Source organism: Emys orbicularis, chromosome 10 (assembly GCF_028017835.1).
Source record: "Emys orbicularis isolate rEmyOrb1 chromosome 10, rEmyOrb1.hap1, whole genome shotgun sequence".
NCBI lineage: Eukaryota > Metazoa > Chordata > Testudines > Emydidae > Emys > Emys orbicularis.
In genome coordinates this window covers 22,161,845-22,176,000 of record NC_088692.1, presented here as the reverse complement: position 1 = coordinate 22,176,000, position 14,156 = coordinate 22,161,845, and the positions used below count along the sequence as shown (strand labels likewise).

The 14,156-nt window shown below is 40.6% G+C and overlaps 1 protein-coding gene across 1 annotated transcript in view; it reads right to left on the bottom strand.

The window, feature by feature from the left end:
- Positions 1-10,347, bottom strand: part of MRTFB (myocardin related transcription factor B) — a 186,070-nt gene extending 175,723 nt beyond the window's left edge. The window contains exon 1 of the mRNA XM_065411773.1: positions 10,228-10,347. The gene's annotated coding sequence lies outside the window, so the exon portion shown is untranslated. The remainder of the gene's footprint in view (positions 1-10,227) is intronic.
- Between the last annotated feature and the right edge of the window lie 3,809 nt (positions 10,348-14,156).

Genomic DNA, 14,156 nt, shown 5'->3' with positions numbered 1-14,156 from the left:
CTTACCATGACTAACAGTGCAGGTAATTACCTACTGTCACAAATGTTATATGCATAATTGATTTAACTTACTCCACAAAACTTAAATGATTTGCAAGAGACTGGAAAATCAAATTAACAGAGAAGTATTTCAGTTTGGGAATAACTGACTCAGGATAAAATTTTGGATATAATTTCAATTCACACCTGTAATCTCTTATTAAGATGTTTATAAAATGGTTACAAAGAAACAAAATGTACTCAGAAAACAAGTTTTGTTCAATACTGTTGATACAATATCAGGAACATTCACAAATATGACTAAATGTATTAATAAAATGACTTCATGTTGGGCTTTAAAAGTAGACTTTTATAAAAATGATAAGAGTTTGGAAGTGGAACAAAATTTTTCGTAGGAATACGAGTTTCTTACACAAATTTACTAAATCTTAGTTTCATTATCTATTTTAAGCATACAAAACTGGGATTTATTAACTTAATGAAAATAAAAACCAAAAACCTCCAGTTATGCAGACTTCCACAACTTGGCAACCAGAAAGTCCAATCTTGAATCATGCCTTCCAAGTACCAAGAAAGACCCTGTACAACAGTGGTGATCAACCAGGGATACGTGTACCCTTGGGGGTACGCAGAGGTCTTATGAGTGTACATGATCTAGATATTTGCTAGTTTTACAAAAGGTTACATAGAAAGCACTAGTGAAGTCATCACAAACTAAAATTTCATACTACTCTATATATTATACACTGAAATGTAAGTACAATATATATATTCCAACTGATTTATAATAATATGGTAAAAATGAGAAAGTAAGCAATTTTTCAGTAATAGCGTGCAGTGACACTTTTGTATTTTTATGTCTGATTTTGTAACAAGTAGTTTTTAAGTGAGGTGAAACTTGGGGGTACGCAAGACAAATCAGACTCCTGAAAGGGGTTCAGTAGTCTGGAAAGCCATTGCTGTAGAGCACAGAATCTGGCATTTTGCTTCCCTCAACTCATGCATACTCAAACGCTGGCTGTCCTGCCCTACTGAATACCATAACTTACCATTGTTTCCAGTTTTATACTGTTCCACAACCAAGATTTTACTAACTTGTTTAAATACTAATGTTTTTGTTTACCCTTTGAGCTACGTTTGTTTGTTTTGTGTTTTTTGTGTGCAAAACTGAACATTAAAACAAACAAAACCTAACCTTTCATCCCTAGAGACATGCTTCATGCACCAGCAGACTTCTGCAGTTGATTAAATACATTTTAAACAAATGTTGTGTTGACTATCCCTTTGACGCTGGTGTGACAAAGTGGGGGGTTTTCTTGTTTTTTTTTCTTGTTTTTTTCAATGGTTTGCATGCAGAGGGGGAGGGACGCAGTTTCCCTGGGTGTTACTGGTTTAACGAGGGGATGGGAGAGGGAGTTTGTTGTTACAGAGGACCAGCGACGGAACTTGGGACCCCAGTCAATGGCCTGGAGAATGGATACCCAAGCAACTGGTGACCTGGTGACTGGGAGGCCCAGCTCGGGAGTCACAGCAGGTTCTGGCCAGTGGGAGGACAATGGGCTGTGAAGAGAGGACCCGGTGACCTGACCAGCCAGTTCCAGCCAGAGGGGTACAAAGGACAGCTGAGAGGAGAGGAGGCCCAGGCAACCCTATTTACCTGGATAGAAGACAATGGACACAGGCAGGGCTTGGGGGAGGTGATATCAGATGCCCAGCTGGAAAGCATGGGGGCTCGGGACTGGAGAGAGAGTGTAGTCAGAACCCACCTGGATGCAGGGGAGATTTAGATGTACTGTGCTGAGGGAGGCCAGACCTGAGGACCCTCAAAGTTTCCTATGCTGTGTTCAGACGCTCAATAAACCCTCCTGTTTTACACTGGCTGAGAGTCACTCCGGTCTAGAGAACAGCAGGGTTGCATTATTCCCTCTGGGAGTGGAGGCCCCAGGGGTCCAGAGCGAGTGGACTCCCTGAGGGGGCCCACGGCGAGAGACAGGCATGCTAAGGCTCAGAGAGGTGCGGTTCCAGGAGGTGGAGGGGCTTAACCCCAGGGAGAGAGTGGACCCCTGAGAAGGGCTGTCGCACTGAAGGGGGTTCCCCCTAGGGACCTACGGGCCAAGAGTGGGCAGGACCTGTGAGTCCGCGACAGCTGGCTATTGGGAATATTCACTGCACTTTCTTACAGTTGAGGACATTCGGCAAATACAACATTCAAAACATAGACCTTTAAATCTAGAACTTAAATTTTATCAAGGAGTTCCTTTGGCTGGTAAATGTCATCTGCAGACACAGTTCAGTGATTAAGTACAATCTTGGTTCATACGCATGCCAGATAAATTTGCATAAATGCAGAACATTATACTGTAATACGGTCTAACACTACACTTCATCATTCCCCAAATAAATCTGTTAGTCTTTAAGGTGTCACCGGACTCCTTGTTGTTTTTGTGGATACAGACTAACACGGCTACCCCCGATACTTGATTGTCTGATCCTGTTCCCTATACTCTACCAATGCTTCTCTTTTTCCCCACATTCAAAGTAGTTCTGCGGGTCTTGTGTCCATGTACACCTAAAACACGCTTGTAGTCAACAGTGACAAAGCTCCATTTCTCTCTTCATTCAAATAACTAATGGAAAAAATCCAATCATTTCTCTTTTATTTTCCGTAACAGTTTAACACCTGAAGCAAGTAATTAAGAAATTCATGACATTTTTAACTGCAATTTTTTTCCAGGTTCTTTTGGTTTGCTAAGTAGCTCAAGTCCCTTGTTTTCCCAAGATTTGTTAAACTAGTGTTTTGCCAATCACACAATTTCATGCAATGCAACCAGTAATCCACAAGGAAGAAAAGATATCTGGTCTTGCGCAGAAGGGATTTTAAAAAAGCATGACTATTTAGTGCTCTGGTGCTATTTTGGAAGTGAATAACTAACTGAAGCCTGTACCAACATTTTATTTAATAATCATTGTTAATAACACTTGCACTTCTATAGCACTTTTCAACTGATGACATCAAAACACTTTACTAACATTAGGTGTGGTGAAACTTACTTGTGAGGGTTAGATAAGTATTACACTAGTTTTAAAGAGTAAACCAAATACACAGAGATTTAACCAACATGCCAAAGTTCTCACAGCAAAGCACTGATTGAGTTCTGAATAAACTCAAGAGTCCTGAGTCACAATCCGGTGCACTAACAAGCAACATTACCTCTTAACAGAAAGCAAATGTAAGTTACCTAGTACATAGCAATACGTAGTAAAAAGACAAATTTTTGAATAAGCACTGCCAAATTTTATTTTTAATTTAAATTATTTTAAACTGTAGCTTTGGTTTTTGAGATCTACTGGAAACATACATGTTGAAGGATGATCACTAATATGAAATGGTATCAGACCAAGAAAAAGCACTTGACATAAATTAAAGTATATAGGTTTCATAAGTATAAAAGGAATAAAATATAAAATATCATCCAAAAATCCTCTACAATTACTTCAAGATGCATACATATATAAATGTAGATATACAGATTAATAGATTAAAAGGCCAGAATGAACCAATGTAATCATCTAGTCTGACCTCTTGTGTAACACAGGCCACAGGTTTCCCTGAATTAGCTCCTATCTGAACCAGAGCACATCTTTTAGTCAAACGTCCAATCTTGATTTAAAAATACCAGTGATATGGAATCTACCATATTGCTAGGTAAATTGTTCCAATTGTCCTGACTGTTTAAAATGTGCATGTTTATTTAATCTGAATTTGTCTAGCTTCAACTTTCAGCCATTTAATCTTATATACATTTGTCTATTAGATGAAAAGGCCTCTATTATCAAAATTTCTAATTCCCTAGGTAGGTACTTACAGACTGTGATTAAAGGACAACAGACAAATCAAATACTGACAACTGGTGAAAGAACCCCCAACCTACTTTAAAAATGGCTGTTATACAATCTTAAAAAATATTGCTCTAGAGAAACATGAAACTCTACCAAAAAACAACATAACCATATTGATCACAAATCTTTAAAGGGATACCATCAACTGGGAATCTAGTCAATTTCACAATGCGATTTAAAAATAGTTTCAGACAGTATACCTTCCACAGTCCCCCTAACAATATTTTGTGGTTTAACAATCCCACTTCATAATTTTAAAAATTTCTCTCCCCCTCCATGCTGCATTAAAAATTCAAGCAAACAAAAAATGGAAAACTAACTGACTGTACACAGGAAACTGTTGAAAGTGATTATACACAAAGTGCTTTCAAATGCAAAAATAGTTTTTCCCCTTTACAATCTACTTCAGTTGTAGTAAACTTAAGTGTTACATGAAAAAACAGTACATAAAACATTTTCAGACACTGGTAAAATAGTAAATTAATGAATATCCCTTTAAATTCTACTTGACAGGAATTACACCTTAGAACTGTTTTGAAGACTATGTTGTGCAATAAAGGAAACTAATGAGCTCTTAAACCTAAAATAGTTCCCTATGTTAAACAAAACACAATACTTGACTTGCCTTAATACTAATATTTAAAATTGTGTCCCCCTTTTATATCTCTATTTCAACACATTTACAATGGGTTTGACATTAAAACTAAAAATTAAAGATCACAAATAATTCCACAAGAACTAATGTTTAAATCTATATATGTATTTAAAAAGCAAAACAAAAAAGCATTACAAATTACAAACCAAGACCCTGATCCTGCAAGCTGTTCTGAGCAAGTGGATTTGATTCAAGTTCTAGTATCCTAGTTTTGTGATGTGAAAATATTTTATTGAATTACAAATTTATATAGTAAAACTCATTTCAATGCATTCAAATCTGACTCTTTGGCACCTTGAATAACATGACTCACAATATAACACTATGATCATTTGTCATTCCAGTTAAATCTAACCAAGAGACCAAGCCCGGAGGTGCTTTTTCCCGCCCTTTTTCCATAGCTACGGTATTACATGCAATACTTCAAGTCTGACCATGCTTTGAAATCTTTCTGAATTCAAATTCTCGATCGTGTGCACAATCCCTGAGTTGGAATGTTTTTACATCTGAAACATTTAAAATGCTACACTACTACTTCTTTCTTTTATAATCAAATCATATTTAGGGGGGTTGCAGATTCCCAGTATGAAGAATAAAGAAGTTTATAGGGGGGGGGAAAGGGGAGAGGAGGGGAGGAGCAAGAAGATTGGTGGTTGTGTTTTGGAACTTTTGCTATGACAACTGATATCTGGCAGTTGGGCTGAGTTTGTGACACTGCTTTAAGAAGGGACAGATTTGGGTATTTGGCTAGTAGAAATTTCTCAGAAGCTGGCATTTAAAAGGAAGAATGTTGATGTTTGTGCTCTGGCACTTTTGCTATGACAATGAGTGAAATGTATGACTTAAAATATCATAATACACATGCACAAATATTAATAGGAATTGTGTAGCTAAATCATCTGGTTAGCTTCGAAAAATCTCCATCATTATCTTTAGGGTTACAGGTGTTAAATGTGTAACTATATGCAGATCTTGCTAATTACTAAGTTTACCAACTTTGGCTTTGACCCTGTAATCAGGTCTGTGTGCAAGGTCCCAGATGTAAAACTATAAGTAGGGCCCCATCAAATTCATGGCCATGAAAAATGCGTCACGGACCTTGAAATCTGGTCTCCCCCGTGAAATCTGCCAGGGATGGGCAGGGACGGAGGTGACCCAGCCAGGGCTCCTACCATTCACCCAGGCTCCAGCTGCTAGTCCTGGCAGGGCTGGGGAGGGATGGGACTTCCTCTTCTCCTGCAAGGGCCACTCCCGGGGCCGGGTCAAACCCACCTCTTAGAACCTCCCCAGCTGCAGGAAGCTCTGCAACCCCACCCCACTTCCTGCCCCATCGCTCCCCAGCCCCGGGGGGGGGGGGGGGGGAGGCACTGAATAGGGAGTGGCTGTGGAGCTTCTACAAAGGTTCTGGCACCCTTGCCCCCAGCTCTGCCCCTCCCCAGCTCCGGGCCCAGTGCTCGGGGCTAAAGGGGCCTTGTGCTGGCTGGGGGAGGAGGGACCACAGCGCCCCCCTGACCACAGGGACCCACCCAAAAAGTGGTGACCCCCCCCCATACCATGCGACCCTCACTTCTGCACAACCCTCTGCTCTCCGGCTGCCCAACTCTGAAGGCAGTGCCTCTATCAGCAGCAACGCAGAAGTACAGGTGGCAATACCGTGAACACCCTCCCCGCCCCCAGGATAGCCTTGCGACACCCCCGCACACCCTCTTTTGGGTTGGGACCCCCATGGTTATAACACAGTGAAATTTCAGATGTAAATATCTGAAACCGTGAAACTGATTATTTTTAAAAGCCTATGACTGAAATTGACCAAAATGGACCATGAACTGGGTAGGGTCCTCACTATAAGATCGTGCAGTTATTCTGGTTAGTAATGCATGAGTCTTGATAGTTATGTGCATTTTTTAAAAATGTTTGTGAAAGTTAAAGTTTTAAATTAATTATTATTATTGTCCCTACAACTGAAAGAAGGGATAGATGTCTGAAGGTAGAAGGCTAAGAAAAGGGCAACGAAGCCGGCAGTACGTGGGCTACAGTCGTTAGAAAAAGGAGCTGGAGAAGGGGGATGAGAATGGAGGTGATATATTAGAACATAACCTCTGGAGTACTGTTTCCTCTCCCCTGCACCCAAACATTTATTTAGATAATCTAAATTACAGTTTTCAAAATAAAAATATACTCCCTTTCCAAATGTTACACTATAATAGCTTGTTACCATTCCACTGCACAAGAATCCATCTTGATTTGCTGGACTGTTTTGCAAAATAAGATATTTGATTTACTGAATGTTTAATTCAAATAAATTCTAAACATGGTCCGAACATTAATATACTAAAACATCTCAAATTTTTGCAATGATTAATTTAACAGAATCCTACAAATTAGAGATGGAAAAAACCCTATAATTTTATCATTTCTAAGCCACCATAGGATTGCTCCTTCAAGATTATTTTCTAGTGTTCTGTCCAGTCTAATTTTAAATGGTTAATTTCTTTAACTTTCTTCAGACACGGCCCAATTCTGAAAGGTAGAGCACTTCCTGCAAGGTACTGGGCATCCTCAATTCCCATAGAGTTTGTTGTAAACTGGCGTGAGAAAAACCTGCATTGACAGTATTAAGTTCTGAACATAAGCTATATCACGTGCAAACATGTTATTTAGCAGTAGCCAAGTATGTGGGATCAAGCAACTTCAAAACAGAACTAGACTGAACACCAAACATTAAAACAGAACTTCATGAAGTGCCAAATGTTGCTGCTGAAGAGGTCACCAAAATAACAAGTTTTATTAATTCAAAAGTTGGGGATTTTTCCATCTGAAGAGGAAACCTATGTAATGTTATGGAAGAGCCACAGCTCCCCTTACATATAAACATAAATGAAAACACATATTGTACTCATAGTATTGAGTAATATTTTAACAATACTTTATACATACTAATGAGAGCTGAGCAAATAATTTGTGATAATTTCGAAGTGTTTTTACTGTTTATGAAATGTCCAAGATAGTGATGAAATGTCCAAGATAGTCCAAGATCCAAATGCATAGTGATTTTCTCATATTTACTTCATTATTCAACTAATTATTCTTTGGACTTTGTATACTGTATAGCTTGCTGTTTAAGATGCATTGCTAGTTCTGACTAGTCACAAAAGTCACATATGCCTAATCCCAGGCATACTGCGAAGAGCTACAAAAGGATCTCTCAAAACTGGGTGACTGGGCAACAAAATGGCAGATGAAATTCAATGTTGATAAATGCAAAGTAATGCACATTGGAAAATATAATCCCAACTATATGTATAAAATGATGGGGTCTAAATTAGCTGTTACCACCCAAGAAAGAGATCTTTGAGTCATTGTGGATAGTTCTCTAAAAACATCCACTCAATGTGCAGCAGCAGTCAAAAAAGCAAACAGAATGTTGGGAATCATTAAGAAAGGGATAAATAATAAAACAGAAAATATCGTATTGCCTCTATATAAATCCATGGTACACCCACATCTTGAATACTGCGTGCAGATATGGTCGCCCCATCTCAAAAAAGATATATTGGAATTGGAAAAGGTTCAGAAAAGAGCAACAAAAATGATTAGGAGTATGGAAATGCTGCCATATGGGACTTTTCAGCTTGGAAAAAAGACGACTAACGGGGTATATGATAGAGGTCTATAAAATCATAACTGGTGTGGAGAAAGTAAATAAAGAAGTGTTATATACGCCTTCTCATAACACAAGAACTAGGGGTCACCAAATTAAATTAATAGGCAGCAGGTTTAAAACAAACAAAAGGAAGTTTTTCTTCACACAACACACAGTCAACCTGTGGAACTCTTTGGCAGAGGATGTTGTGACGGCCAAGACTATAACAGGGTTCAAAAAAGAACTAGATAAATTCATGGAGGATAGGTCCATCAATGGCTATTAGCTAGGATGGGCAGCGACGATGTCCCTACCCTCTGTTTGCCAGAAGATGGGAATGGGCAACAAGGAATGGATCACTTGATTACCTGTTCTGTTCATTCCCTCTGGGGCACCTGGCATTGGCCACAGTCAGAAGACAGGATACTAGGCTAGATGGACCATTGGTCTGACCCAGTAAGACCGTTCTTATAATATTGTTTATCTCCAATGTTTGGATGAGTAATTTGTATAGTCAGGTTTCTCAAGCACATGAAGGAAAATTAATCAAAATTGAACATAAAAGTTGCACAAACATGGATAAGGCAAAGTTAACAAATGTATGTGTGGACATTTTTTGTAACATAATTATTTATTGTTCCTTCTGTGCAGAGAATCCCAAAATCTTTCACCAATTTTAAGCTGCTTTACACCTACATACATATGTGCTGCAAATACATTATCTATTTTACATACAATGCTGATTAACCAAATCCCAGTTGCACAAAAGTCCAAGGATCTCAAAGCACATCAGAAATAATTAAGTATTTCAAAAAGTCCTGTGAAACAGGTAGTTATTATTAACCCATTCATAAGAAAGTAAATTTAGAGGAACAGTTATGTGACTTGGTCATCAGGACCAGATCTCCTGACTCCAAGTCCTATGCTTTAAACAAGACAAACCTCTCTCTTCCATTCATACATTTTAAGGCCAAATGGGATCAATATGATGACCTAGTCTAATTTATTGTGTAACAAAGATCATACTTTTCATCCAATGATTCCCGAATCTAGTTCAACAACTTGTGATAAAACTAGAACATAAAGGGCTTTTCTACATGGGGAAATTTCCAGGCACAACTTTTTACTGATATCATTATACAGCTAATGCACTATGCAGACTCATTTATTCAGAGTAAGAGTGCCACAGCTGAAGACCACATAAACTAAAGCAGAAAAAAGCACTCTTATTCCAGACAGTGTTGGTGTGTGAGTGTTATATTGTGCAACTATAGCACTATAGTCATACATGTATAATTATGCCACTCAATTTCCCTGTGTAGACAAGCCCTGTTTATTTGACAGAAATAAGGCACAATTTGTATTTTTGTTCAAAATCTAAGCTAGAGCCACCTCACCGCTCCAGCTCACCTGGCGCTGGCTTCCCAAAGGCCAAGCGCCCCCAGCCCAGAACACAGTGAAATGGGTTCTATTTTCAGAGGGTCTGCTGCATTTACACAAGAAACAGGCTCATTTCAGCATCACCATCCTGACCCTTGTCCATGGCTCCGGTGCACAGCTTGCTGCCCCCCCACACCATTGGCCTCCACAGGCTAGGGTGACCAGATGTCCCAATTTTATAGGGACAGTCCCGATTTTGGGGTCTTTTTCTTATATAGACTCCTATTACCCCCCACCCCTGTGCCGATGTTTCACATTTGCTGTCTGGTCACCCTGTCGCATGACCTTCCACTAGACTGGTGGGAGACTGCAGCTGCTTCAGTAGGGGCCCGGCAGCTCCCTCGCTGCCACTCACAGCCCTCTGCCTCAGCCAGTCCCAATCTAGAGACACATTGCCTAGCTTTACCCTGACCCTTGGGCGGAGCACACCGCCCAGCGACCGCTATCATCTCTTAGTAAGGGGACGGGGGGAGGGGAATAAATAATCCCCCCGCCCTCAGCTACCGCACAGCCGGTCACGTGATATATCCTCCCCCGCGGACCCCACATGGAAGCACCCAGCAGCAGCTGCCCGTCCGCCCCTCACTCACCCTCTCTCGCCGCCGTCGCGGACATGTCCTCTCGCGAGCTTTGCGGCCGAGACCTCTCTCTCGGATGCGGTTTGCGTGCCCAGACCGTTGGCCTGCGGGTAGAAGGGGTGAGGGAGTAGTGTGTGTGCGCGCGCGCGCGCGCTCCAGGCTCCGGCCGCCTCGCACATGTGGGGAGCGGAGGAGAGGGAAGGGCAGGCTTCTCCATCCGGGTCCTTCTTTTCACTCTTGCCTTCCCCCGCCCCTTCTTCTCCTCAGACGGCAGCCTGCGGCTTGCAGAAGCAGCCGGTTTGGAGAGAGGGGGCGGGTTGGGAGCTGCGTCTCATACTGCAGCTTTCCGCCGCCCATCACACTTGGCTACTCAGTCACCTCAGGGGTGCAGGGGGGACCCGATTGTTCTTTTACACTTGCCGCCGCTTTCCGAGCGAGGGTGTGTCATACAGGGCATGGCCTTCCCATCTCCCTGCTACTGTGGGTGCAGGGGACAGATTTGTCCCTAGCCAGCCACCCACCCCTCCCTACACCAGGATCAGTACTCACCTTAAACCAGGCCCAGACCCAGAGACCTTTCCCCCAGGGCTCCTGAGGATTTCCACAGGATTGGGTGAGACTGGGATGAGGAAGGCAACAGGGCCCAGACAAAACAGAGCAGTTCCCACAGTATTTCCCTTCAACTATTGGGTTTATACTAATCTGAAATTCAAAGCGAAAGGCCATAAATGTTGGAACTAGGGGTGCTGGTGCACCTTCGGACATGAAGTGCTTTCCATCATAAGCAAGGTTTATAGTTTGGTTCAATGGCTCTCAGCATCCCCACTCTATAAATTGTTCCAGGACTTCTGTGAAAGGTGGCTTATGATTCTGAACCTAGACTATACTTCATGCATACACTTCTCTTAATCCTTAGCCACACATCTGGACCAAACAACTGCAGACTAGAACCGGATTAAACAACGCACAAAATACACACAGGCCAAATGCTCCTGTGCATAAGTGCACGGATCATAATGGGCGTGAGAGGAGAGTCAAAAATAAATGTTCACAAAACCCCAGGAAATACAAATGCTGATTTCTACTCTGCTCTCACAAAAGGTTAGGGTGACCAGATGTCCCGATTTTGTAGGGACAGTCCCAATATTTGGGGCTTTTTCTTACATAGGCTATTACCCCCCACCCCCGTCCCGATTTTTCACACTTGCTGTCTGGACACCCTACAAAAGGTCAATGCACAGCGAGACTGCTGAATTAGAAGACTGCAGCGGTGTATGTGTAATGGAAAAAAACCTACATTTGGATGATATTCAGGCTGCAAGTTTGAGTATTTCAAAATGCAAATATAATGGTTTTCATTGCATGTGCAGAGACCAATTCTGCTTCCACCCTAGTGAAAATTGAGTATTCCAACTGAAATAAATGTTCTACTAAGGTAGAACCAGTGCTGTTCTGCTTTGCACAATCTGCATCACAGATATAAAAAAATCTTGCCTCTTGAGTTTCAACTATTTTTCTGCAAAACCACAAATTAAAAACCTAGTTGCAGCTCTATTAAATTGCACCCTGCAGCACTTATTTGTACTATGGTAGCACTTAGAAGCCCCCAGTCATGGACCTGGAGCCAACTGTGCTAAGCAATGCTTAAAAAACAAACTGGTCCCTGCCCTATAGAGCTTATGATAGAGTTGTTTGATGCCATAGTACCAGAAAATATGTACATGCATGAAAGAAAGCAAACTTTTAATCATTTACATTTTGTTTTTAATGTTAAAAAATAAAGTGGGTGAAGTTAATTTTTTTGCATCAGACAATAGAGAGATTTTTATTTCAAGCGCCCTTTTCATGGGAATGTGGCCTTAAATGTAGACTGAAGTCTGTAAGGACAAAATCATAAAACAAATTGAGAAACTCAGGATTATTGATTCACCAAGGCTGGGTAATTTTACAAATTACTCTAATATAAACCAAGGATTTGGCATGACAAGAGAAATGCATTTTATTGAGCAATATGAAAGGTTGCCAGTACTTCATGAAATTTTATTCAAAATTGATTTGGATCCTATGCTTCCCTCTATTACATGGGCCAGAAGGGAAGGAGAGAGAAATTAGGAAATAAAGTGCCTCCTAGTCCTGCAGAAGGTGAGGCAACAAAGACAGCATGGTATGCTCCCCACTTCCCTTAGCTACTTCCAAGCTACAGGATGTCCCTTCTGTGATTTCTCTAGCACAGCTACAATGGGATGCCATAACATTGGCATACCAAGGCAGGTTCCCAGAAGTTAGTGGATCCACAGAGCAATGCGTAGACCCAGGGACCCACAGGGTTACAAAAAGAATTCCCTAAGGATCTTCTGGCTCTGCAAATTTAATGGGATATATCCCATAAACATCGCCTCTAAGGGGACATTAAGAGGAAACTAAGGATAGCCTTACATAGTATCCTGTAAAAAGCAACAAAGAGTCCTGTGGCACCTTATAGACTAACAGACGTATTGGAGCACAAGCTTTCGTTGGTGAATACCCACTTCATCAGACGCATACTCTGGATACTCTGTCCCCATTACCTATCGTGTAGGTGCAGGAGGCAGCCCTTTAGTTGCATGGAACTGACAAAACAAGAGTGTTGAAAGACATTATTTTATAATTCTGATGCTAGAATACAGGCTACCACAATTAAAAGTAATTGACAGTATTTTAGGCTTATTTTAAGTGTGTAATCATCCAGGGAACTCCAAACTATTCAGAAAAGAGAGCAGGTATAATTTAGTGTAAACCTTTAACAAATTTTGGGGCAACCTATATACAGAAATTGATAGGCTCTATCAAATCACAGCTATGGCCACTACTTGAACTTGGGGAGTATTAAGAGTTAAACCCTTCTTTGGACCCTTCCTGAAAACATGAATGTCCTAACCTCTTACACTTTTTAATGCCTAGCTCTAATATCAAGCATTTGAAGTAATGGTATCTGGAGTATGAGGACATGCATATTCTCTTTCTAAAGATGACTAAATCCTCTGTGATGTTCTCTCAGATAAAATAAATGAATAAAATCAAGTCTACTGGAATAAAACTCTGGTCTAAGGAGCTCCAGTATTTAGACAGAAAAATCCTCATTAATGAATTCTAAAATGCACAAAAAGCCTATAAAGTACACCTCTACCCCGATATAACGCGACCCGATATAACATGAATTTGGATATAACGCGGTAAAGCTGTGCTGGGGGGGCGGGGCGGGACTGCGCACTCTGGTGGATCAAAGCAAGTTCAATATAACGCGGTTTCACCTAAACGCAGTAAGATTTTTTGGCTCCCAAGGACAGCGTTATATCGAGGTAGAGGTGTAATAGGAAAATAATATGATTTGTCATTCCTTAGCTTCCAGCCACAAGCATTTGAATGTTAACAGTACTGAAGATGAAAAGTCATATGGAAATGCCAAAGAAATTAAGTTATGGCATTTCCTCTTCTGCAAACTCATTGACTAATCAGGGTATTTGCTTTATTAATATTATCTCATCTTGCATTTCATAGACATTCTTTACTGACTAGAGAGTAAAGAAGGGAGAAGGACCAATAATGTCTGTTTTCCTAAGAATAGGAAGGAGGGCAAAGCACCTAAATTAAGATATCTGCCAAATATCCTTATATATTTACATGCATTAAGGTAAGTTGTCATGATAAGCTCTAATGGCTGGATTTGCAATTACTTTACCAGGGAAAGATCGCATGGACAAAATTCAGATTCAGAACCTATTCAGATGTTATTTCCAATTTAGGTAAGTCAGGTAACCACATATGTTTCAAGGAAAGGGAACTACAAGGAAAAATAAAAAATATTTTCAAGAAATGGCAGACAATGTTTTATATTCATTGTTCAAAATCAAAAATCTGAATCAGAGTATGTGATCATCTACATAATTATTGCAGAAATACGG